Source organism: Pieris napi, chromosome 16 (genome assembly GCF_905475465.1).
Source record: "Pieris napi chromosome 16, ilPieNapi1.2, whole genome shotgun sequence".
Lineage (NCBI taxonomy): Eukaryota > Metazoa > Arthropoda > Insecta > Lepidoptera > Pieridae > Pieris > Pieris napi.
This window is the reverse complement of record NC_062249.1, coordinates 7,652,632-7,680,565: the sequence shown is the minus strand read 5'-3', so window position 1 is coordinate 7,680,565 and position 27,934 is coordinate 7,652,632. Positions and strand designations below refer to the sequence as shown.

Genomic DNA, 27,934 nt, shown 5'->3' with positions numbered 1-27,934 from the left:
GCCCGAATTGAGTCACAACAATAAATGCTAAATATCTTGAGAAACTAAAACAAAATCATATTTATAACATTTTATTAATTTAACAAGATTAAGGAATGCAATACACTTTCGGTTTCCTAAAATTAAATCACTAAATTCTGATATAAATACCCATGATCCATACCTTAGTGGTTTTCATACTTATACTGTGAATATAAAATCGATTTAGTGTTCTAAAAGTAAGCGTACTACGCAGTAGGGCCAAGTGATATTTATATCTTATTACAATTTAAAAAAAGCATTTTATTTAATTTGTAAAATTTTATAAGTCATTTAAATTTATTTTTATGTAACAGGGGCAAACGGGCTCACCAGATGTTAAGTGATACCGCCCCGCCCATGGACACTAACAGTGCCAGAAGGTTCGGAGGTGCGTTGCCGGCCGTAAATTGGTACGTTCTTTTCTTGAAGGACCCTAAGCAGCTGTCGTGAAATGTTGCATGTCGTCGATTTATTATTATTAATTCTATGTTCAACAATATAAAAAAATATTTTAAACCCATTTGTTAACCGTAAAAAGGTGGTGGTGGATATATAAGTGGGGGCGGGTAGAAGAATGGTGGTCGTATTGGGGCTCCCAAAAACGGGCGACCATAGAAACCCCGTCCATAAAATCCCCTTCCATAGAATCCTCGACCGAATCCAAAACGGCCGGGGCGGCCATAACCACCTATCCAATGAGCGCTGAATGACTGAAAAAAAGCATTATATTAAAATCAACTTACGCAGCGAATGAGTACCTAATTATTTATTTTCCAATATATTATAAATTAACACACAAGCACACAATACAAAATACACGGGTAAACAAAAGTATAAAACCTACTTAAATCTATACATATTATATTTTCCGTGCTTGTGTTTGTAATAACCCCTAAATGGCTCGACTTTTATATTTTTGTGTGTGTATCAAGTGGATTCGAGGATAGTTTAGACTTTAGATTAACAACTAGGTGATTTTTTTTTTAGTTAGATTTTTTTGTATCTGATACAAGTGGTGGACAACGTCTGTCGGGTCTGCTAGTATTATATAAAAACAAATAATACCTTTTTATACCAAAGTAACAACTATTAGCTCGCGAAATAAATTTAATGACAAAAATTGATAAACCTTATTATAAGCGAATAATAATGACATTTGAGTTCATATCCTGGAAATTATCCGCTATAAATAAAAAACTATAATATTCTTTGGAAGCCTTAATTATCACGTCTAAAATATTTCACGAATATTAAACTTGGAGAGGTTAACAAGTTACTAAACAAGTTATTTAAAATATAATCTATGTTCGTTTACATAACATAAAAGGTGTATTAGTATTTAATATTTTTTGGGGTTTGTTTTTTTTAACATATTCTAGGGCATTGTGAATTAGCTATTGATTATTAAAATATAACGTAATTTACGAAAACCTTCTATTAAAGTATATACCCTGTAAAATATTTTAATGTAATTAAATTCTTCAGAACAAGCTTTTGTCTAAAATGAATATTAATATTTATTACTTATTCGAAATTCGAAACTTTTATTAGAAATTCTTAGAAGATTCTCGAAATATATAAAAATAAAATTTTAATATTTAAAATAAAGTTTTTTTAACTAAAGCGAACCCTTCGCCTACACTTTAAAAGAAAAAACTTACCTCAAACAAAAGAACAACTGTTAAAACCAATAGAAATAATCTGAGAGATCTCATTTTTTATATTAAATAAAATAATTCAAACACTAACTTGGTCTACTTTTAAGGACATAATGGCAAAAAGTGAGGACAACCATTATATATAACATTAGCGTAAAACCCATATAAATGAAATCCTGGGTTTATTACTACGACTTTAAAGTCGAATTTGCGATAATTTATCGTGTTTGCATTTACGTTTAGCATTCATGTGTTAAGAGACATAGACCTTTAGACAGTACAGATTCAGTTAGGAAATAAATACAACATTTACGTTACATTTTTATTAGAATTCCGCATTTTACGAAAATAATTATAAAAAAGAAAGATACATGTATTAGTGATAGACTAGATTTAGTAGAACAATAGTGGCTGAGCAGACATTTAATTTTGTACCACGCACTCCTAAGATATTAGAGACAACTAAATCAAAATCGGCGGTCGCAATAAAATTATACAGTACAAGCACTCGACTATTTCCTTCCTTAGCTTGCATTCAATACCTATTTAAATACCTTAATTACCTAATAAAAATAGGAAGCTCTTTGGCCCAGAAACAGGTATTGATGATTTGCAGCATGACAAGAAGCATGGAAAGAGCATATTATTGGTTATTGTTTGTTGCCTAATAGTTTATGATCGTTAGAAATTAAAGGGAACGTGTTTGGTGGTGGTGGATAATATCCTTTCGTGCGATCAGCTCGGTCATACAAGCCTCTCGAAAATAATCCCAGGCGACCCAATTTATATCCATTACGGGCTGCTAAGAGAAGAGAGCCATTGGTGACCTGAAAACGAAATTGTATTTATACAAGATTTATCATCTGGGTCCAATTTTGAATCATACATTTTAAAAAGTTGAGAATAAGTTAATTATAATTTATTATCAAAATATTTTGTTGATTTATTTATTAGCACTTCGTTGCAAGTATACAAAAATATAGTATAATTAAAATAATTTAATAAAAAAGAAGGCAACTGGCGAACTTATCGCTTCCAGCCAAACACTGTGAGAAAAAAAAATGATAAGTTGAGCGCAAGAAGTGCAAAACTACATAAGACATATGCTTAATTAGACAAAACTAATGAAACAAAGCAATTAAAACATATAAAAAGAGTGAAAAGTGAAAATAAAAAAAGCACACATGAATAAGAAAACGAGAACATGTTGATTTTATTGGCGTAAATAAAATGCAAGAAAAAGAGCTATGTTGATTATATACGTATATGCCAAATTACATACCTACTGAAATAGAAATCAAAAGGAAAATCACAAATGTACAATGTATTTTAAGGACTGGGGATTTCCATTATTATGTTTTGAGACAGTATCCGCTAACGCATATAGAATAATTTCCAGTCTGAATAATTCCTCTTAACATGCATAATTGTATGTTCTCATACAATTTATGCGGTCGTGGGTCATACCGAAACTGCTACTATAGACAAATGTAGTTTTTAAAAAATCTCTAATTTGAATCAAAATGAGAAATGTTTATATAACAACAGAGATTCTATCCGGCATCGCTCAACTGGTAATTTATTTAAAATAAAAATAGCCTATGTTACTGAGGGATTAGCATTCTAATGGTGAAAGATTTACAATATCTCTTTATAACAGTACCATAGAATAGAAAACTTACATTGAAAAGACATAGAGACACTATGAGAACACAAATATAGAAAATTTTCATTTTCATTTACTAGAAGAATATTGATAACACAAAATCTATCGGACTACTGGTTCAGGAGTAATATTATTTCAATATTTAAAGTATATATAATTGTTGCAAAAAAATCTTATCTTATATTTCGGAATAATTATGCCATAAAATGTTTTTGTGGAACTGTTTTGATGTGGTTCAAATGTTCAGATTACATTCAAGGCTATATTTGTTATAAAAGTATACAGATGGAAACTGTATACAAATTTTGCCTATATACTGATGGTGTACTTATTCTAGGGAATTCACCTTGTCAAAGGCCTCCTCCAAATGTCGCCATGTTGATTTGTCCGTGTATCATTCTACCCCGGCGACTTTTCTTTCCATCCATAGGGTACTATTACCTTCCTTGTTAATTTTTCACTTTCTTTTTTTACCATGTGCCCCAAACAAAGAATTAACTTATAGTAAAAAGTCATTATTGGATTTTACATAATTACTTTTTTATAGTTTCTTGCACAGTAAAAAAAACTATATTGTGCAATTGCCTTATTATAAGTAATCTTCTATATGCATCCGAACACACCATTTATATCGCATTTGCCAATGTAATAATTCAAAGTTTTGTTTTTACCTATCATTATTAAACATTAATTTTATTGTGCATTTTAATATGCATATTTTAATTTAAAGTAATTATCAATCCTATATAAATGTTAGTTCAAATTATCTTAAGCACAAACTTTAGAGAAAGATGAAGATGAAACTTGTTACGTGCGTTTTTCTTTTCACAATCTTATTTCTACTACAGGTAAGATTTTTAATTTACTGCTTCTTTCGGAAGTAAATCGTTTTAATTAACATTTTAGTAAATACATTAAAAATCCCGTGGCCCAACTAGCTTTCTTCTGGGCCTCAGATATCTGTATCTGTTTCGTGATTCGTAAGTGATCAGCCTTTTGTGACACCCGTCATCGACTTCTTGGTTCTTAAGCATGTAGTTCTCCATTCTCATGAAGTCCTCCATCTCCCGGCATCCATGCGTCGGGTTGTCTCTCTCCCTAAAATATGGCGAGGGGGCCGATGGCTGGCCATGCGTCATACTCGTGAACGGGTGCTACTTGTGGTGACTTGTGGTACTTGAATTCGTGTATGCGGTGATGTTAGTTATTTCGACTATGTATTTGCGTGTTGTTCCAATGAGAATGTAAGTGCGTGCTTCTATTTCACCATGCCTCCTGCTGATAGAGGACAAATCTTTGTTTTTAATTCATTTTATTATTTAAGATGTCATGTGGAACATGGTGTAATGGTTGCAGCTCCTTACAAACGTTGTGTAAAACAAAAAATTCAACGATTAAAAAGAGTGGCGGAGAGTTTATTGCAAGTTCTTCTCTTCCGTTCCCTTGATTTGAGAACTGGCAGTAAATGTAAAATAAATATAAATTAAGTTCTTCTAGCATTTCATTTATATTTCTGTTTTGACGTTTAAAAGTATACATTGTATTACCTATATGAATCAATGATTTTTTACTTTGACTTTGACACCGTACGTTGTTAAATGGTCATCACAGTAGCAGCAGAATTATCCGGAGAATATTATTCTCCATAAATCTATGTTAGTAAGTATACAATTTAGCACCTAATCCTTATTCTTTTGTTTCAGTCAACCAACGCTGCTTTAATATCTGCAACTTTGACTGGATACAATTTGGGACGATATGGATTATTGGGACGTGGGATGTACGATACCGCGTACTATGGTCGTGGCTACGTACCACCCCCCCCATTTCCCCTTAAAACCATTTAGGTTCCTTCCATTTTCCTTTACTTTATTTCTTATATTAATAAACCTAGATAAAATGTGTAACGTAAAATTTGTTAATAATTTTAATAGAGTTTTGTTAATAGAGTTTTGTCCAGTGCCGGAATTATTTAAACTAGATTTTATTTATTAGTTGTGCCGTTCTTTATATTTAGTACTATTGAGTATTCTTGATACAGTATCAATATATATCAATAGTATTCAGTTGTGACATGTGCGTTAATACCAAGCCATGAAGACTATTCTTGTGTTATATAAAAGTTTAGTGATAAGTTAAAATATTATGTGTTTTTCTGTGTTTCATTGAAACATTTTTCACCATTCTGAGCCCACTTCAGTTAAATCATTTTTATTAGACAGATAATTATCAAAAACAAGATTTTTCTCTTTGACTTAAGTGTTAAATAGGGGTGACATATATTAAATGTGGGTCTAAGTATACATATACAGGGTGGTCAAAAAGTCGTGGATCAAACGCAAATAGGGGATAGATGAGGTCATCAGCTGCAAAAAAATGTTCTACGGGAGGTCGCTAAGCGCAACCCCTGCAGAGTTATAGTTTATTTTGTGTTTTATAATAAAATTGACTTTCTTATACCAATTCTGATTAAAATTCGAAAAAATCTACATCCTGTATCTTTTTCATAATATCCACTAGATTGGCACTGATGAGTTCTTGCGTTAACGACCTTCCAAGCGTTATCAAATATTCCAAAATACTATTATTTGCTGACGACGTTAAGGTCTTTAAAATAGTTGAGACTGACAATGATCGTCTGTGTATGCAACTTGATTTGGATGAACTGCTGCATTGGAGTGAATTAAATAAACTCCAATTCAACTATGACAAATGTGAAGTGATGACCTTTAGTGCCTCTCCGAATAAAATACTCTGCGACTATAGCATAGGATCGAAAGTTATTAGGCGCGTAGACAGAGTCCGCGACTTGGGTGTCCTGTTTGTGCCCGATCTTTCATTTGCGGAGCATATTCGGACGATTACGGATGCTGCTTTTAGGAGATTAGGGTTTGTCCTGCGAAATTCGGTTGGTCTGACGGACACTGCCACTAGGGTGCTATATTCATCATTAGTAAGGCCAATTCTCGAAACCAGCTGCGTCATATGGTCCCCTTATGAAAGGTATTATGGGGATATGATTGAACGAGTTCAAAAGAAGTTCCTGAGAAATCTGTATAAAAGAAGATACAATTTCTTTCCTTACCTCTACCCTACTAAGTTCTTGATGGGGGTGTTAGGGTATAATTCATTAGAGCTTCGTAGGGATTTTTCGGTGGTCAGGTTTGGTTTGAGTGTAATTAAGAATGAAACCGAAAGCGCATATTTGCTGGGAGAGATTATGAGGCTATACGTTCCGGACAAATATTGCCGCTGCCGGAAGCATAACCTTTTCGCTGTGCGTTCGGCTCGCACTGTCCAGCGACAACAAGCGCCCATTCCCCGGTTACTCTCACTGCTTAATGGGTTTCTCGACTCTTCACCGGAGAGCGACCTGTTTGGGAAGCTTATGGGGGTGGTATACTGTGCTTTCAGAGTGTACCTGGAAGGGATAAGAGGGTAATGCTACCCTGTACTGTAAATTTTGTAAATCTTAATTGTATTTTATTGTTTTTAGTCTAAGTTTGGCCATTGAGCTGTTAATAAATAAATACTATTTAAAGTTGTTTATTGAGTGTATTGAAGATAATATTAAGTTATACGATATAAATTTTTTTCAAATCATAACTTTTTGTTTACTTCGGCCCTCACTGTGAAAAAAAATTACTCTAGAGAGAAGATTAGACAAAACTAAATAAAGCGTTTTAATTTTTAATTACTACTAAAATATTTATAACACAAAATCTATCGGACTACGGCTTAAATTGTAATATAATTTCAATATTTTAATAAATATATTAATTATTCCATAAAATGTTTTTTGTAGAATCGTTTTGATATGATTCAAATGTCATTACACTCAAGGCTCTATTTGTTATAAAAGTAAATGGAAACATAAAATAAATAAAAATAAAATAAGCTTTTATCACTTTAGTCTAGGTGTATTACTAATCAGCTAGGAGGGTTTAGTATTATAGGTAAAAACTACATAGTTTTAAACTTCAATTAAATGAATCTCGGGGAAACAAAATGTTTTAAAACCATTTGGTACCACATATTGTATATATTAAACATAATATTGATTGTGACAGTCGACCAGTATAACCCTTTCTATTTAATATAATATTAATAGAATAAAATTTAATTCATGTGGGAGACCTTTAGGCTATGTTCAGATGGCAAAAATTTGACATTGCGACTAGACATTGTGGTATTTTCATACAACTGTTCACATGAGCGGCGCTCAGAGAAAAAGTCTCTAGACGCAGGTGATCGCGCGTTGACGCGCGCTTTGACATTAATGTAATGTCCGTTTGCTGTTGGCAAATGTCGCAATCGCATGTAATTTTGTTAATTTTCGTAATTATATTTATAACAAACTGGGTCTATTTTTTTAAATTGGATGAACCCAATGTGTACGTTTTCTTTTTCTATATTTTTCTTTATAATATAACCACAAAATAATAGCCTCTTCCACCTCCATTTTCTACGTTCTACCGAACTAGACTGACGAGTACTCTCGCAACGCGCATTAGCGCCTATCATCTGAACTCTCTTCAAATTTGATCGCGGGTTGACGCGCGTTAACGCGCGTTACATGTGAACATAGCCTTAGACAGTACAGATTCAGCTAGGAAATAAATACAACATTAACGTTACATTTTTATTAGAATTCCGCATTTTACAAAAATAATTATAAAGAAGAAAGTGCTAGTACATGTATTAGTGATAGACTAGATTTAGTAGAACAATAGTGGCTGATCGTAATATACACAAAAAATATACACAAGTAACTGAGCAGACATTTAATTTTGTACCACGCAATCCTAAGATATTGGAGACAACTAAATCAAAATCGGCGGTCGTAATAAAATTATACAGTACAAGCACTAGACTATTTCCTTCCTTAGCTTGCATTCAATCCCTATTTAAATACCTAAATTACCTAATAAAAATATGAAGCTTTTTGGCCCCGAAACAGGTATTGATAATTTGCAGCATACAGGAAAGAGCATATTAGTTATTATTTGTTACCTTATAATTTATGAAAGATCGTTAGGAACTAAAGGGAACGTGTTTGGTGGTGGTGGATAATATCCTTTCGTGCGATCAGCTCGGTCATACAAGCCTCTCGAAAATAATCCCAGGCGACCCAATTTGAATCCATTATGGGCTGCTAAGAGAAGAGAGCCATTGGTAACCTGAAAACGAAAATGTATTTATACAAGATTTATCATCTGGGTCCCATTTTGATTCATAAATTTCAAAAAGTTGAGAATAAGTTAAGTATAATTTATTATCAAAATATTTTGTGTCTGTTATATTGATTTATTTATTACCACTTCGTTGCAAGTATACGGAAATATAGTATAATTAAAATAATTTAATACAAAGGAAGGCAACTGGCGGACTTATCGCTTCCAGGCAAACACTGTGAGAAAAAAAATTGATAAGTTGAGCGCAAGAAGGGCAAAACTACATAAGACATATAGTTAATTAGACAAAACTAATAAAACAAAGCAATTAAAACATATAAAAAGAGCGAAAATAAAAAAAGGACACATGAATAAGAAAAAGAGAACATGTTGATTTTATTGGCGTAAATAAAATGAAAGAAAAAAAGCTATGTTGATTATATATGCCAGATGACAAACCAACTAAAATAGAAACCAAAAGGAAAATTGCAAATGTAGAATGTATATTAAGGACGGGATCTCCATTATTATGTTTTGCGACAGTATCCGCTAACGCATGGGTATGGAATAACTTCCAAGCAGTCTGAATAATTCCTCTTAACATGCCTAATTGTATGTTCTCATGCAATTTATGCGGTCATGGGTCATACTGAAACTGCTACTATAGACAAATGTAGTAGTTTTTATAAATTTAAAAAAATCTCTGATTTCAATTAAAGTGAGAAAATTTATATAATAACAGAAGTTCTGTCAGGCTTAGCTCAACTGTCTTGCGATTCTGTAACTCACTTTTCCGATATTGCCGACGTTGCACTTAAATTCATTTAAATAACATTTATTGCTCTTTATATGCTTTGAAATATTTTAATTTTAAAGTTTCGACTTACGAAAACAACATTAGAATTTTATACAGAATATCTGTCCGGCTTCTCTCAACTGTCTTGCGATTCTGTAACTCACTTTTCCGATATTGCCGACGTTGCACTTAAATTCATTTAAATAACATTTATTGCTCTTTATATGCTTTGAAATATTTTAATTTTAAAGTTTCGACTTACGAAAACAACATTAGAATTTTATACAGAATATCTGTCCGGCTTCTCTCAACTGTCTTGCGATTCTGTAACTCACTTTTCCGATATTGCCGACGTTGCACTTAAATTCATTTAAATAACATTTATTGCTCTTTATATGCTTTGAAATATTTTAATTTTAAAGTTTCGACTTACGAAAACAACATTAGAATTTTATACAGAATATCTGTCCGGCTTCGCTCAACTGTCTTGCGATTCTGTAACTCACTTTTCCGATATTGCCGACGTTGCACTTAAATTCATTTAAATAACATTTATTGCTCTTTATATGCTTTGAAATATTTTAATTTTAAAGTTTCGACTTACGAAAACAACATTAGAATTTTATACAGAATATCTGTCCGGCTTCGCTCAACTGTCTTGCGATTCTGTAACTCACTTTTCCGATATTGCCGACGTTGCACTTAAATTCATTTAAATAACATTTATTGCTCTTTATATGCTTTGAAATATTTTAATTTTAAAGTTTCGACTTACGAAAACAACATTAGAATTTTATACAGCATATCTGTCCGGCTTCGCTCAACTGTCTTGCGATTCTGTAACTCAATTTTCGAACTCTCTGTGGCTGGTCATTTATTTAAAATAAAAATAGCCTATGTTACTGAGGGATTAGCATTCTAATGGTGACAGATTTTTTAAACCGGCCCCCGCTGACATTATTCGTTACAAATATACAAATATCTCTTTATAACAGTACCATAGATTAGAAAACTTACATTGAAAAGACATAGAGACACCATGAGAACACAAATATAGAAAATTTTCATTTTAATTTACTATTTTCTAGTAGAATATTGATAACACAAAATCTATCGGACTACTGGTTCAGAAGTAATATGATTTCAATATTTAAAGTATATTTAATATTTGCAAAAAAAATAAGATAAGATTTTTTTTGCAAAAATTAAATATTTCGAAATAATTATGCCATAAAATGTTTTTGTGGAACTGTTTTGATGTGGTTCAAATGTTCAGATCACGTTCAAGGCTATATTTGTTATAAAAGTATACAGATGGAAACTGTATACTTTTATAACAAATATTGCCTATATACTGATGGTGTACTTATTCTAGGGAATTCACCTTGTCTGATTGATGTCTGTCATGTTGATTTTTCCGTGTACCATTCTACCTCGACATCTCTTTCCATCCATAGAGTCTGACACGACTCTGTTACCTTCTTTGTTAATTTCTTTCTTTTTTTACCATATGTCCCAAACAAAGAATTTACTTATAGAAAAAAATATTTATTGGATTTTACATAATGACTTTTATTGTAAGTAATATAAAGCCTTATTATTAGTAATCTTCTATATGCATCCGAACACACCATTTATATCGGATTTGCTAATATAATAATTCAAAGATTTGTTTTTACCTTTCATTATTAAACATTAATTTTATTATTTGCAAAAACGCCTATATGATAATATCACTTAAAGTAATTATCAATCCTATATAAACGTTAGTTCAAATTATTTTAAGCACAAACTTTAGAGAAAGATGAAGATGAAACTTGTAACGTGCGTTTTCCTTTTCACAATCTTATTTCTACTACAGGTAAGATTTTTAATTTACTGTTTCTTTCAGAAATAAGTCGTTTTAATTAACATTTTAGTTAATACATTTAAAATCCCGTGGCCCAACTAGCTTTGGTTTGGGCCTCTGATGTCTGTATCTGTTTCGTGATTCGTAAGTGATGTTTTTTGTGACACACGCCATCGCCTTCTTGTGTCTTAAGCATGTTCGTTTTCTCACGAAGTTTTCCTTCACCGTACGTAGTTAAATGGCCATTCACAGTAGCCGCCGAGGCAGAATTATCCGGAGAATATTCTGTGTTAGTAAGCCAATTTAGCACCTAATCCTTATTCTTTTGTTTCAGTCAACCAACGCTACTTTAAAGTTAGCAACTTTGACTGGCTACAAATTGGGACGATATGGTTTATTGGGACGCGGGGTATACGATACCGCGTACTATGGTCGGGGCTACGTTCCACCACCCCCTTTTCCCCTTAAAACATAAATATTTTCCTTTACTTTATTTCTCATATTAATAAACTTGGATTACATTTGTAACTTTAAATTTGTTAATAATTTTAATAGAGTTTTGTTAACAAAAGTTTTGTTCAGTGCCGGAATTATTTAAACTAGAATTTATTCAATAGTTGTGCGGTTTTTTATATTAATTACTATTGAGTATTCTTGATACTATAGTAATCAGTTGTGACATGTGCATTAATACCAAGCTATGAAGACTATTCTTGTTATATAAAAGTTTAGTGATAAGTTAAAATATTATGTGTTTTTCTGTGTTTTATTGAAACATTTTTCACCATTCTGAGCCCACTTCAGTTAAATCATTTTTATTAGACAGATAATTATCAAAAACAAGATTTTTCTCTTTGACTTAAGTGTTAAATAGGGGTGACATATATTAAATGTGGGTCTAGTATACATATACAGGATGGTCAAAAAGTCGTGGATCAAATGCAAATAGGGGATAGATGAGGTCATCAGCTGCAAAAAAATGTTCTACGGGAGGTCTCTAAGCGCAACCCCTGCAGAGTTATAGTTTATTTTGTGTTTTATAATAAAATAGACTTTCTTATACCAATTCTGATTAAAATTCGAAAAAATCTACATCCTGTATCTTTTTCATAATATCCACTAGATTGGCACTGATGAGTTCTTGCGTTAAACATACTATTTAAAGTTGTTTATTGAGTGTATTGAAGATAATATTAAGATATACGATATAATTTTTTTTCAAATCATAACTTTTTGTTTACTTCGGCCCTCACTGTGAAAAAAAATTACTCTAGAGAGAAGATTAGACAAAACTAAATACAGCGTTTTAATTTTTAATTACTACTAAAATATTGATAACACAAAATCTATCGGACTACGGCTTAAATTGTAATATAATTTCAATATTTTAATAAATATATTAATTATTCCATAAAATGTTTTTTGTAGAATCGTTTTGATATGATTCAAATGTCATTACACTCAAGGCTCTATTTGTTATAAAAGTAAATGGAAACATAAAATAAATAAAAATAAAATAAGCTTTTATCACTTTAGTCTAGGTGTATTACTAATCAGCTAGGAGGGTTTAGTATTATAGGTAAAAACTACATAGTTTTAAACTTCAATTAAATGAATCTCGGGGAAACAAAATGTTTTAAAACCATTTGGTACCACATATTGTATATATTAAACATAATATTGATTGTGACAGTCGACCAGTATAACCCTTTCTATTTAATATAATATTAATAGAATAAAATTTAATTCATGTGGGAGACCTTTAGGCTATGTTCAGATGGCAAAAATTTGACATTGCGACTAGACATTGTGGTATTTTCATACAACTGTTCACATGAGCGGCGCTCAGAGAAAAAGTCTCTAGACGCAGGTGATCGCGCGTTGACGCGCGCTTTGACATTAATGTAATGTCCGTTTGCTGTTGGCAAATGTCGCAATCGCATGTAATTTTGTTAATTTTCGTAATTATATTTATAACAAACTGGGTCTATTTTTTTAAATTGGATGAACCCAATGTGTACGTTTTCTTTTTCTATATTTTTCTTTATAATATAACCACAAAATAATAGCCTCTTCCACCTCCATTTTCTACGTTCTACCGAACTAGACTGACGAGTACTCTCGCAACGCGCATTAGCGCCTATCATCTGAACTCTCTTCAAATTTGATCGCGGGTTGACGCGCGTTAACGCGCGTTACATGTGAACATAGCCTTAGACAGTACAGATTCAGCTAGGAAATAAATACAACATTAACGTTACATTTTTATTAGAATTCCGCATTTTACAAAAATAATTATAAAGAAGAAAGTGCTAGTACATGTATTAGTGATAGACTAGATTTAGTAGAACAATAGTGGCTGATCGTAATATACACAAAAAATATACACAAGTAACTGAGCAGACATTTAATTTTGTACCACGCAATCCTAAGATATTGGAGACAACTAAATCAAAATCGGCGGTCGTAATAAAATTATACAGTACAAGCACTAGACTATTTCCTTCCTTAGCTTGCATTCAATCCCTATTTAAATACCTAAATTACCTAATAAAAATATGAAGCTTTTTGGCCCCGAAACAGGTATTGATAATTTGCAGCATACAGGAAAGAGCATATTAGTTATTATTTGTTACCTTATAATTTATGAAAGATCGTTAGGAACTAAAGGGAACGTGTTTGGTGGTGGTGGATAATATCCTTTCGTGCGATCAGCTCGGTCATACAAGCCTCTCGAAAATAATCCCAGGCGACCCAATTTGAATCCATTATGGGCTGCTAAGAGAAGAGAGCCATTGGTAACCTGAAAACGAAAATGTATTTATACAAGATTTATCATCTGGGTCCCATTTTGATTCATAAATTTCAAAAAGTTGAGAATAAGTTAAGTATAATTTATTATCAAAATATTTTGTGTCTGTTATATTGATTTATTTATTACCACTTCGTTGCAAGTATACGGAAATATAGTATAATTAAAATAATTTAATACAAAGGAAGGCAACTGGCGGACTTATCGCTTCCAGGCAAACACTGTGAGAAAAAAAATTGATAAGTTGAGCGCAAGAAGGGCAAAACTACATAAGACATATAGTTAATTAGACAAAACTAATAAAACAAAGCAATTAAAACATATAAAAAGAGCGAAAATAAAAAAAGGACACATGAATAAGAAAAAGAGAACATGTTGATTTTATTGGCGTAAATAAAATGAAAGAAAAAAAGCTATGTTGATTATATATGCCAGATGACAAACCAACTAAAATAGAAACCAAAAGGAAAATTGCAAATGTAGAATGTATATTAAGGACGGGATCTCCATTATTATGTTTTGCGACAGTATCCGCTAACGCATGGGTATGGAATAACTTCCAAGCAGTCTGAATAATTCCTCTTAACATGCCTAATTGTATGTTCTCATGCAATTTATGCGGTCATGGGTCATACTGAAACTGCTACTATAGACAAATGTAGTAGTTTTTATAAATTTAAAAAAATCTCTGATTTCAATTAAAGTGAGAAAATTTATATAATAACAGAAGTTCTGTCAGGCTTAGCTCAACTGTCTTGCGATTCTGTAACTCACTTTTCCGATATTGCCGACGTTGCACTTAAATTCATTTAAATAACATTTATTGCTCTTTATATGCTTTGAAATATTTTAATTTTAAAGTTTCGACTTACGAAAACAACATTAGAATTTTATACAGAATATCTGTCCGGCTTCTCTCAACTGTCTTGCGATTCTGTAACTCACTTTTCCGATATTGCCGACGTTGCACTTAAATTCATTTAAATAACATTTATTGCTCTTTATATGCTTTGAAATATTTTAATTTTAAAGTTTCGACTTACGAAAACAACATTAGAATTTTATACAGAATATCTGTCCGGCTTCTCTCAACTGTCTTGCGATTCTGTAACTCACTTTTCCGATATTGCCGACGTTGCACTTAAATTCATTTAAATAACATTTATTGCTCTTTATATGCTTTGAAATATTTTAATTTTAAAGTTTCGACTTACGAAAACAACATTAGAATTTTATACAGAATATCTGTCCGGCTTCGCTCAACTGTCTTGCGATTCTGTAACTCACTTTTCCGATATTGCCGACGTTGCACTTAAATTCATTTAAATAACATTTATTGCTCTTTATATGCTTTGAAATATTTTAATTTTAAAGTTTCGACTTACGAAAACAACATTAGAATTTTATACAGAATATCTGTCCGGCTTCGCTCAACTGTCTTGCGATTCTGTAACTCACTTTTCCGATATTGCCGACGTTGCACTTAAATTCATTTAAATAACATTTATTGCTCTTTATATGCTTTGAAATATTTTAATTTTAAAGTTTCGACTTACGAAAACAACATTAGAATTTTATACAGCATATCTGTCCGGCTTCGCTCAACTGTCTTGCGATTCTGTAACTCAATTTTCGAACTCTCTGTGGCTGGTCATTTATTTAAAATAAAAATAGCCTATGTTACTGAGGGATTAGCATTCTAATGGTGACAGATTTTTTAAACCGGCCCCCGCTGACATTATTCGTTACAAATATACAAATATCTCTTTATAACAGTACCATAGATTAGAAAACTTACATTGAAAAGACATAGAGACACCATGAGAACACAAATATAGAAAATTTTCATTTTAATTTACTATTTTCTAGTAGAATATTGATAACACAAAATCTATCGGACTACTGGTTCAGAAGTAATATGATTTCAATATTTAAAGTATATTTAATATTTGCAAAAAAAATAAGATAAGATTTTTTTTGCAAAAATTAAATATTTCGAAATAATTATGCCATAAAATGTTTTTGTGGAACTGTTTTGATGTGGTTCAAATGTTCAGATCACGTTCAAGGCTATATTTGTTATAAAAGTATACAGATGGAAACTGTATACTTTTATAACAAATATTGCCTATATACTGATGGTGTACTTATTCTAGGGAATTCACCTTGTCTGATTGATGTCTGTCATGTTGATTTTTCCGTGTACCATTCTACCTCGACATCTCTTTCCATCCATAGAGTCTGACACGACTCTGTTACCTTCTTTGTTAATTTCTTTCTTTTTTTACCATATGTCCCAAACAAAGAATTTACTTATAGAAAAAAATATTTATTGGATTTTACATAATGACTTTTATTGTAAGTAATATAAAGCCTTATTATTAGTAATCTTCTATATGCATCCGAACACACCATTTATATCGGATTTGCTAATATAATAATTCAAAGATTTGTTTTTACCTTTCATTATTAAACATTAATTTTATTATTTGCAAAAACGCCTATATGATAATATCACTTAAAGTAATTATCAATCCTATATAAACGTTAGTTCAAATTATTTTAAGCACAAACTTTAGAGAAAGATGAAGATGAAACTTGTAACGTGCGTTTTCCTTTTCACAATCTTATTTCTACTACAGGTAAGATTTTTAATTTACTGTTTCTTTCAGAAATAAGTCGTTTTAATTAACATTTTAGTTAATACATTTAAAATCCCGTGGCCCAACTAGCTTTGGTTTGGGCCTCTGATGTCTGTATCTGTTTCGTGATTCGTAAGTGATGTTTTTTGTGACACACGCCATCGCCTTCTTGTGTCTTAAGCATGTTCGTTTTCTCACGAAGTTTTCCTTCACCGTACGTAGTTAAATGGCCATTCACAGTAGCCGCCGAGGCAGAATTATCCGGAGAATATTCTGTGTTAGTAAGCCAATTTAGCACCTAATCCTTATTCTTTTGTTTCAGTCAACCAACGCTACTTTAAAGTTAGCAACTTTGACTGGCTACAAATTGGGACGATATGGTTTATTGGGACGCGGGGTATACGATACCGCGTACTATGGTCGGGGCTACGTTCCACCACCCCCTTTTCCCCTTAAAACATAAATATTTTCCTTTACTTTATTTCTCATATTAATAAACTTGGATTACATTTGTAACTTTAAATTTGTTAATAATTTTAATAGAGTTTTGTTAACAAAAGTTTTGTTCAGTGCCGGAATTATTTAAACTAGAATTTATTCAATAGTTGTGCGGTTTTTTATATTAATTACTATTGAGTATTCTTGATACTATAGTAATCAGTTGTGACATGTGCATTAATACCAAGCTATGAAGACTATTCTTGTTATATAAAAGTTTAGTGATAAGTTAAAATATTATGTGTTTTTCTGTGTTTTATTGAAACATTTTTCACCATTCTGAGCCCACTTCAGTTAAATCATTTTTATTAGACAGATAATTATCAAAAACAAGATTTTTCTCTTTGACTTAAGTGTTAAATAGGGGTGACATATATTAAATGTGGGTCTAGTATACATATACAGGATGGTCAAAAAGTCGTGGATCAAATGCAAATAGGGGATAGATGAGGTCATCAGCTGCAAAAAAATGTTCTACGGGAGGTCTCTAAGCGCAACCCCTGCAGAGTTATAGTTTATTTTGTGTTTTATAATAAAATAGACTTTCTTATACCAATTCTGATTAAAATTCGAAAAAATCTACATCCTGTATCTTTTTCATAATATCCACTAGATTGGCACTGATGAGTTCTTGCGTTAAACATACTATTTAAAGTTGTTTATTGAGTGTATTGAAGATAATATTAAGATATACGATATAATTTTTTTTCAAATCATAACTTTTTGTTTACTTCGGCCCTCACTGTGAAAAAAAATTACTCTAGAGAGAAGATTAGACAAAACTAAATACAGCGTTTTAATTTTTAATTACTACTAAAATATTGATAACACAAAATCTATCGGACTACGGCTTAAATTGTAATATAATTTCAATATTTTAATAAATATATTAATTATTCCATAAAATGTTTTTTGTAGAATCGTTTTGATATGATTCAAATGTCATTACACTCAAGGCTCTATTTGTTATAAAAGTAAATGGAAACATAAAATAAATAAAAATAAAATAAGCTTTTATCACTTTAGTCTAGGTTTATTACTAATCAGCTAGGAGGGTTTAGTATTATAGGTAAAAACTACATAGTTTTAAACTTCAATTAAATGAATCTCGGGGAAACAAAATGTTTTAAAACCATTTGGTACCACATATTGTATATGTCGGCGCCTGTACCGCCGTACGCGCCTATAGCAAACAACACCTGCATCGCGCACGTCACAGCCGGTTCTACAAGTCTCCCCACTCTCCCCACTACTGAGTCTGTCGTTATAAATGGCGGAGCGGGCCTTACGCGGGCAGTCTCGGCTCTGGCGTGGCTCGGTGCACTAGTTGTATCTTGCGAGCTTATCCCTGACTCATATTACTCTAATTACTCTGTGTAAATTAGGAGTGATTAAAATAGAATTACTATTTGAAAATTAAGTGGCATTTAATTTATTAAAATGTCCTACCCAAATCTTACATATATATTAAACATAATATTGATTGTGACAGTCGACCAGTATAACCCTTTCTATTTAATATAATATTAATAGAATAAAATTTAATTCATGTGGGAGACCTTTAGGCTATGTTCAGATGGCAAAAATTTGACGCGCGTTTTCAAATCGCGCGACTAGACATTGTGGTATTTTCATACAACTGTTCACATGAGCGGCGCTCAGAGAAAAAGTCTCTAGACGCAGGTGATCGCGCGTTGACGCGCGCTTTGATATTAATGTAATGTCCGTTTGCTGTTGGCAAATGTCGCAATCGCATGTAATTTTGTTAATTTTCGTAATTATATTTATAACAAACTGGGTCTATTTTTTAAAATTGGATGAACCCAATGTGTACGTTTCCTTTTTCTATATTTTTCTTTATAATATAACCACAAAATAATAGCCTCTTCCACCTCCATTTTCTACGTTCTACCGAACTAGACTGACGAGTACTCTCGCAACGCGCATTAGCGCTTATCATCTGAACTCTCTTCAAATTTGATCGCGGGTTGACGCGCGTTAACGCGCGTTACATGTGAACATAGCCTTAGACAGTACAGATTCAGCTAGGAAATAAATACAACATTTACGATACATTTTTATTAGAATTCCGCATTTTACAAAAATAATTATAAAGAAGAAAGTGCTAGTACATGTATTAGTGATAGACTAGATTTAGTAGAACAATAGTGGCTGAACATAATATACACAAAAAATATACACAAGTAACTGAGCAGACATTTAATTTTGTACCACGCAATCCTAAGATATTGGAGACAACTAAATCAAAATCGGCGGTCGTAATAAAATTATACAGTACAAGCACTAGACTATTTCCTTCCTTAGCTTGCATTCAATCCCTATTTAAATACCTAAATTACCTAATAAAAATATGAAGCTTTTTGGCCCCGAAACAGGTATTGATAATTTGCAGCATACAGGAAAGAGCATATTAGTTATTATTTGTTACCTTATAATTTATGAAAGATCGTTAGGAACTAAAGGGAACGTGTTTCGTGGTGGTGGATAATATCCTTTCGTGCGATCAGCTCGGTCATACAAGCCTCTCGAAAATAATCCTAGGCGACCCAATTTGAATCCATTATGGGCTGCTAAGAGAAGAGAGCCATTGGTGACCTGAAAACGAAAATTTATTTATACAAGATCATCTGGGTCCCATTTTGAATGATAAATTTCAAAAAGTTGAGAATAAGTTAAGTATAATTAATTATCAAAATATTTTGTGTCTGTTTTATTGATTTATTTATTAGCACTTCGTTGCAAGTATACAAAAATATAGTATAATTAAAATAATTTAATAAAAAGGAAGGCAACTGGCGGACTTATCGCTTCCAGGCAAACACTGTGAGAAAAAAAAATTGATAAGTTGAGCGCAAGAAGTGCAAAACTACATAATGAAAAATTCCTCTTAACATGCATATTTGTATGTTCTTATACAATTTATGCGGTCATGGGTTATACTGAAACTGCTACTATGGACAAATGTAGTAGTTTTTATATATTTAAAAAAATCTCTAATTTGAATCAAAATGAGAAATTACCGGCCGGACAGAATGAGCCGGACAGAACTTCTGTTGTTAAATAAAAACAACAGAAGTTCTGTCCGGCTTCGCTCAACTACCTTGCGATTCTGTAACCTTCTTTTTGAACTCTCACAGCGGCGGTCGCGCTCAAATCAGTCTGCATGGCATTCTGATAAACAATAAACTACAAGGTCCCTCCTTATCAGAATGCCAAATCATAAAATGACTGCTTCACGACTGATTTCAGCGCGACCGCCGCTTTGAAAACCGCTGTGAGAGTTCGAAAAGTGAATTACAGAATCGCAAGGCTGGTCATTTATCTATATATATAAAAATGAAACCCGTTTTCCGCTGTCACGACATAACATGAAAACGGCTTGACCGATTTGTTTGATTATTTTTTTATAATATTCCTTGAAGTACGAGGATGGTTCTTACGGAAAGAAAAATTTAAAAATTTGAGTGAAAAAGTCTAAAAACAACACTTTCCTATATTCCCATACAAAATATTCGTAATAATATTTAAAGGCAATTTGAACTTTAATACCATAGCATAAAGTTCAAGTGTTAGTGGAGGGGTTCCGGGAAGGTAAAATTTATTTTTTGACATAATGTATTTCTTGTATTATCAATTTTCTTTTTTTTATCTTACTAGCTAGACCGGTGTCCCGAATAGCAGAATAAGTATTAAAAAAAAATAAAGAATCGACTGTTAGGCGGTACGATGTTCGCCAGGCCAGCTAGTTTAAAATAAAAATAGCCTATGTTACTGAGGGATTAGCATTCTAATGGTGAAAGATTTTTTAAACCGGTCCCTCGCTGACATTATTCATTACAAATATACAAAATATATATCTTTATAACAGTACCATAGAATAGAAAACTTACGTTAAAAAGACACAGAGACACCATGAGAACACAAATATAAAAAAAATTCATTTTCATTTACTATTTTCTAGTAGAATATTGATAACACAAAATCTATCGGACTACTGGTTCAGAAGTAATATTATTTCAATATTTAAAGTATATTTAATTGTTGCAAAAAAAATAAGATAAGATTTTTTTTGCAAAAATTAAATATTTCGATATAATTATGCCATAAAATGTTTTTGTGGAACTGTTTTGATGTGGTTCAAATGTTCAGATCACGTTCAAGGCTATATTTGTTATAAAAGTATACAGATGGAAACTGTATACTTTTATAACAAATATTTTTATAACAAAGATCTCCTCCAAATGTCGCCATGTTGATTTGTCCGTGTACCATTCTACCCCGACTTCTCTTTCCATCCATAGAGTACGACTCTGTTACCTTCTTTGTTAATTTTTCCCTTTCTTTTTTTACCATATGTACCAAACAAAGAATTTACTTATAGAAAAAAATATTTATTGGATTTTACATAATTACTTTTTTATAGTTTATTGTAAGTAATATAAAGCCTTATTATAAGTAATCTTCGATATGCATCCGAACACACCATTTATATCGGATTTGCTAATATAATAATTCAAAGATTTGTTTTTACCTTTCATTATTAAACATTAATTTTATTATTTGCAAAAACGCCTATATGATAATATCACTTAAAGTAATTATCAATCCTATATAAACGTTAGTTCAAATTATTTTAAGCACAAACTTTAGAGAAAGATGAAGATGAAACTTGTAACGTGCGTTTTCCTTTTCACAATCTTATTTCTACTACAGGTAAGATTTTTAATTTACTGTTTCTTTCAGAAATAAGTCGTTTTAATTAACATTTTAGTTAATACATTTAAAATCCCGTGGCCCAACTAGCTTTGGTTTGGGCCTCTGATGTCTGTATCTGTTTCGTGATTCGTAAGTGATGTTTTTTGTGACACACGCCATCGCCTTCTTGTGTCTTAAGCATGTTCGTTTTCTCACGAAGTTTTCCTTCACCGTACGTAGTTAAATGGCCATTCACAGTAGCCGCCGAGGCAGAATTATCCGGAGAATATTCTGTGTTAGTAAGCCAATTTAGCACCTAATCCTTATTCTTTTGTTTCAGTCAACCAACGCTACTTTAAAGTTAGCAACTTTGACTGGCTACAAATTGGGACGATATGGTTTATTGGGACGCGGGGTATACGATACCGCGTACTATGGTCGGGGCTACGTTCCACCACCCCCTTTTCCCCTTAAAACATAAATATTTTCCTTTACTTTATTTCTCATATTAATAAAGCTGGATAAAATGTGTAACGTAAAATTTGTTAGTAATTTTAATAAACTTTTGTTAAGAAAAGTTTGGTCCAGTTCCGGAATTTTTTGAACTAGAATTTATCTATTAGTTGTGCGGTTTTCTATATATATTACTATTGAGTATTCTTGATACTATAGTAATCAATTGTGACATGTGCGTTAATACGAAGCCATGAAGACTATTCTTGTGTTATATAAAAGTTTCGTGATAAGTTATATTATGTGTTTTTCTGTGTTTCATTGAAACATTTTTCACCATTCTGAGCCCCCTTCAGTTAAATCATTTTTATAAGACAGACAATTATCAAAAAACAGTATTTTCTCTTTGACTTAAGTGTTAAATAGGGCTGATATTATGTGGGTCAAAGTATACATATATAATATATTATTACATAGATAGTCAATACAGTTTAGAAATAGAACAGGTTTCATAATAAATAATATCTCTTAATAATATTTTCAATAAAATACCAATTTGTGTCAGTGTCGGATAAAAAATGTGCAACCGTTTAAAAATATTATTTCGTTCGCATTTTAATTTAAACGCCTCTTTTAAATACTTGAATAGCACGTAAAAGTAAAACGAATATAAAGCGAAACCTGTTGATTTTAGCCGACATTGCACTTAAATTTATTTCAATAAAATTAAATGCTCTTTATATATGTTTTAATTTTAAAGTTTCGTAGACATATTAAAACTACATTAGAATTTTTAAAAGAGTATACTACAGAAGTTCTGTCCGGCTTCGCTAAGACATTTATCTGCAAAAACACATAGCCTAATACTAAAGGATAGCATTTTAATAATTATGAAAGATGTTTTTGAATCGGTCCAGCAGATTTTTAATTTATTCTTTACCATATTAGCATTATAGTATAGAATACTTACATTGAAAATATACCATACCATCCCCGAGTGCTCAAAAATAAAGCGTTTTAATTTTTATTTACTACAAAAAAATTGATAGCACAAAATCTATCGGACTACTGGTTAAATTGTAATAATATTATTATATTAATTATTAGAATAATTAATTAAATAAAATACTTTTTTGCAGAACCGTTTTGATATGATTACATTCAAGGCTCTATTTGTTATAAAAGTAAATGGAAACATAAAATAAAAAAAGCGTTTATTGCTTTACTTAGTCTAGGATATTTACTATTATCACTAATCAGCTAGTAGGGATTAGTATTATAGGTAAAAACTATGTTTTAAACTTGAATTAAATGTTTTAATTTTCAACAGTTTCGAAGTCTACTATCTCGGGTAACAAAATTTGTAAAACCTTGACCATTTGGTACCACATATTGTATACTTAGCATTTTTATTCTGACAGTCGACTAGCATAACCCTTTATATTCAATGTAATATTAATAGAATAAAATACAACTTCTAGACTAAGCGATAAGGATACCTACCTAACATTCAGAGACGAGAGCGCCAAGTGTGACAATCCGTATGTCAAAATAATTGGCATTTGACATTTACCCCTACTACTTAATCTGTGTTTTAACCTACAAATTTAACATCGTATTGGATCTTTAACCAAAATATAAATAATTATTAAATCAGTTTTGCACAATTGTAAATTGGATGGAATATTATTACTACCCAACGAATCACAATTCAATTCACGTACCTATCTAATACAACAGTACATAAACGTAACGTTTTTGGCTATGAATATATGGCACGAGAAAAGAATAACAAATAATTTTATCAATATCTTTTATGGGCGATTCTCAAGCCGTTCTATGGAACTCCCGTTGCACGATTTTCTATCACACGTCGTGAATTTTTGTTTTTAATATGCTAGACCTAGATCCTATATAAAACGTTGTTCCAATGGATGTTGGGTATTTTTCAATAGGAAATATTCAGTATTATTGTGCCTTAAACACAAACAGGGGATTTCCTCTTGCTCAATAATTAGAACTACGCTAATTTGTATAGCAACAACAGTCTTATGATTCATATTATATTCATGTATGCAATGTCGTATAGTCTGCTTAAATATTTATCACACAATTACACAATGGATTGAAATGGTACTGGTTAATTTTATAGATTATGTCGGAGAAATATAACGTCACTCCATCGATATGGACATCGTCATTAGCGGGTTTAGTGGACGTCATTTGGGTAAAGTGCGAGCACAAAAGACACAAATAACTATCGTACACTATTTAATTTAGATTGATTCTTTTTAATATTACTTTTAGCATAAATTATAACGAGCAGCGCGTTGAAGGCACCGATCTCACTTTTAATCACAATCTACTCAACCACATAGACCCAACTCGGTCCAACGTCTCATCACCACAATGTTCCACTGAATTCTCAACCAGAACTACCCTGCGTTCCCTGAACGCACTGTCGAAATTCAAGATGGCGCCTCGACCCCACAGGCATTTGCTCGGCTCTGATTGGTCGTAACAAAAAGTATTAAATTATGAAACAATTAATTAATAACAAAAAGCTAATGAAAATAAATTATGATTATTAAAATAAATAAAAGGATCTCAATTATTAATCAAACCAATAATCAAAATCAACGGTCAATTGATTCGATCAGAACATTTCCTGATAATCCGAGCATTCCTTGACATATATAATATTAACAATATATTTACACAGACAACCCTTCCTCCGTCTATATAGACCTGTTTAACTTTGAAACGGATTTTAATATAGTTTTCAACAACCGTCACAGATTTAAGATGAACGTTTAGTATAAAACGAAGCCTTCCTGAGAGGCTTTCCTGTTACTACGCTAACGCATTTTTTTCTAGCAAAATCTGCGAGCAGAAAAATTAAAAAAAAAATTATTAATATCTAGTTATTAATAATAAAACTTAATTAAGCTCGCCTTTAACTAATGAAATTAGTTAAAATAGAAACAAATGAAGTTTTTCAGCTTCTGACAAAATAATTATCGTTTTTCGAATGTAGGAGAACCTTACTTCGTGGAAAACGAAACTCAATTTAATGATTTTATTTTTATAATTTACTTTACTTTACTTAATTTACTTTGTAGGCTCAATTTTAGGTGTAATAAAACGATGTTTTTTCTTTATTAGTTTAATCTTTTAATAATATTTTTTAAATAAACCACCCTGTATGAATAAAGACTAATTATTTATGAGACATTGTGACATTTACAATAATTGCACCATACGTATCTAACGTATGGTGCAATTCTAAATTCTCTTACATTTTCATATGTTTGTAAAGCATTTTTTGTTTCAATGACACCTTTATAAAGCCCCAAATTTTGAATCTTTTACTCTTACTATTACTACGTCTTTAAACATGTTACTAGTTCAGTAAACGTTCGAGCGAGTCTCCCAGTCGAGTCTAGGGCGAAGCCCGACTAGTTTATTTTACATACGACGTTTAACCATCAAGTTGAAACTTCTAGGTTTGACTAAAACACTTTAGTCGAAGGCCGAAATTTAAATTTGTATCGGGGTTTGCCCGAAGGCCCTGGTCAAACCTAGGTCGAACCAAATAAACCAACTATTTCGGGAATAGACTAAATATCGACCGATATAATGCCGACGGACGATAATGTAAATGATAATAAAAATATATCAGAGATAATGTAACAACTAACAAGACAACAAAAAGTCATTTGTATTATTCGAATGGCACTCCACGAAATATCATAGCATCTTCCAGGTGGTAAATTGTCGTTCACACTGACTAATTTTTAAAATAAAATCTAAATGTCGACAACAATAGTGATTTCTGTATAATATTAATGGCTTCGAATTGCGACATGCTATATATATTATATTCATAAGAACACATCTCATTTTCGAAATTAAACAATATTAATTAAAATCGCCTGAAATACGAAATTTTATCTATAATTCTGTTTAAATTTATTGTAAATGTACTGTGTTAATTAACAAATGCAAACCAACGATAATTCATTTGTTTAATTACAGTTCTCGGGCTCTTGAGAGAAATTGCTTTGTGAATAAGAAAATTTAATCTTAACATTCATTGACCTACATTGTCTATCAAAACTTTTTTACTGACGAAATAAAGGAGGCTATCGATCACGTATGTAATTGGATTAAATCTGTTAATATGATTTATATAAGGTATATTCCAACTTAAGGAACAGATTTATCAAAAAAGTTTTCGAGTTATCCATACATTTATGGACATGTATTATATTTTATGACACATATTAAAATGTGGACACTCAATCACATAGGTATATGTTAAAAAAAGGATATACACGTGTAAAAACGACACGAGAACTAACGAGTACAAAGTTATAATTAGTATCAGTACTTCGGTTATGAATTACGCGTATTTTATTAATAAGTATAAGAAATTACGTAAAGAAAGTTCTTTGTTATCGCTTAAGCAATTGCGTGCGGTATAACATCCGACAGGACTTCCACATGAAAGATTCGTTCAACTAACCAAACTTATTTCCCTTTTTTTTTAATTTATGGAAAAACGTGTCTACGAGCCATTTCGCCATAATCCTATGGTTTTTATTAAAACCTTTTCTTGTCTGAAAATAAAGGTGAAGGTAGGTCCCGAATAAAAGCAAGGGTGCTACATTAAACAATTATACTTCATAGATTATCATATGTGTTAAACCTACACATTCTGGTACCAAATAAAGGCCCATCAAACTCTTCTTATCTCATGCGTAGGGCGGTGTTTGCAGAAATTACACGTAATATCCTATTTCGACCTGTGACCTATACGAGGTGTAACCCGGTAGGAGCTCAATCGACCCGATGCAACATTGCAGATGCGCTCTCGATGCGATAGTGATGTTTTCATTATCGATAACAATTTATCAGCTCCATCAAGCTGGAACCCGCTTTAGAAAAAACTTGATTTTTCTAAATTTACTTTTATCTACAAACGATGCTAGTGAATGTAGTAAACTTTATTTTTTTGTAGTATCATTAATTGCGCCGAAAAAATAATTAATACCGCGCAAAGCAGGAAATATTACAAATAATTCAATAAAAAACTTTGAAACGGGTGCTAAATTGTTTGTAGTTTATTGTAGTGACAAAAAAAAATTTTTTTTACCCCACTTTATTAAAAACTACGGAATAAATGCTAAAATAACGGAACTATGCAAAAAAAAAGACACCGACTCAAAAACTATAAACGATGCTCATAAATGTAGTATACTTTATTTTTTTGTAGTATCATTAATTGCGCCGAAAAAATAATTAATACCGCGCAAAGCAGGAAATATTACAAATAATTCAATAAAAAACTTTGAAACGGGTGCTAAATTGTTTGTAGTTTATTGTAGTGACAAAAAAAAATTTTTTTTACCCCACTTTATTAAAAACTACGGAATAAATGCTAAAATAACGGAACTATGCAAAAAAAAGACACCGACTCAAAAACTATAAACGATGCTCATAAATGTAGTATACTTTATTTTTTTGTAGTATCATTAATTGCGCCGAAAAAATAATTAATACCGCGCAAAGCAGGAAATATTACAAATAATTCAATAAAAAACTTTGAAACGGGTGCTAAATTGTTTGTAGTTTATTGTAGTGACA

The 27,934-nt window shown here is 31.6% G+C and overlaps 4 long non-coding RNA genes across 4 annotated transcripts; 3 read left to right on the top strand and 1 right to left on the bottom strand.

The window, feature by feature from the left end:
- Positions 1-57: 57 nt before the first annotated feature.
- On the bottom strand, positions 58-3,462 carry LOC125057327. The gene is made up of 3 exons (XR_007118191.1): positions 3,362-3,462; positions 1,683-2,506; positions 58-731 (listed from the first exon to the last, which is right to left on the bottom strand). It is a non-coding gene; the product is annotated as an uncharacterized LOC125057327 (long non-coding RNA).
- A 650-nt stretch (positions 3,463-4,112) lies between these two features.
- On the top strand, positions 4,113-5,497 carry LOC125057356. The gene is made up of 2 exons (XR_007118196.1): positions 4,113-4,193; positions 5,049-5,497. It is a non-coding gene; the product is annotated as an uncharacterized LOC125057356 (long non-coding RNA).
- A 5,464-nt stretch (positions 5,498-10,961) lies between these two features.
- LOC125057426 lies at positions 10,962-11,920 on the top strand. Its single transcript, XR_007118201.1, has 2 exons — positions 10,962-11,176; positions 11,499-11,920. It is a non-coding gene; the product is annotated as an uncharacterized LOC125057426 (long non-coding RNA).
- Positions 11,921-16,403: 4,483 nt separating this feature from the next.
- LOC125057425 lies at positions 16,404-17,362 on the top strand. The gene is made up of 2 exons (XR_007118200.1): positions 16,404-16,618; positions 16,941-17,362. It is a non-coding gene; the product is annotated as an uncharacterized LOC125057425 (long non-coding RNA).
- Positions 17,363-27,934: the final 10,572 nt, after the last annotated feature.